Raw genomic sequence first — 233 nt, 5'->3', positions numbered from 1 at the left:
CGCCCCGGCGGTCCCACCCCTACCCCGCCCCGCCCCGCCCCGCCCCGCCCCGCCCGGGCGGTCCCACCCCTCAGCGCTGTGGCGCGGGGGCCGCGGGTCCGACTCCTGCGTGTGATGCCACCAAGTTGGCTTTGGGGTCCCCCATTCTTCCTTAGTTCCCTATTTTGCCTCAGCGCGTTGTCTAACTGCTGCCTGGTCACGGTACTTAGCACACAGCGTGACTTAATACTGGA

This window comes from Sapajus apella, unplaced genomic scaffold, assembly GCF_009761245.1.
Source record: "Sapajus apella isolate SASKATOON/1434 unplaced genomic scaffold, GSC_monkey_1.0 scaffold38, whole genome shotgun sequence".
NCBI lineage: Eukaryota > Metazoa > Chordata > Mammalia > Primates > Cebidae > Sapajus > Sapajus apella.
The sequence above is the reverse complement of the archived record's forward strand: the minus strand, read 5'-3'. Positions refer to the sequence as shown.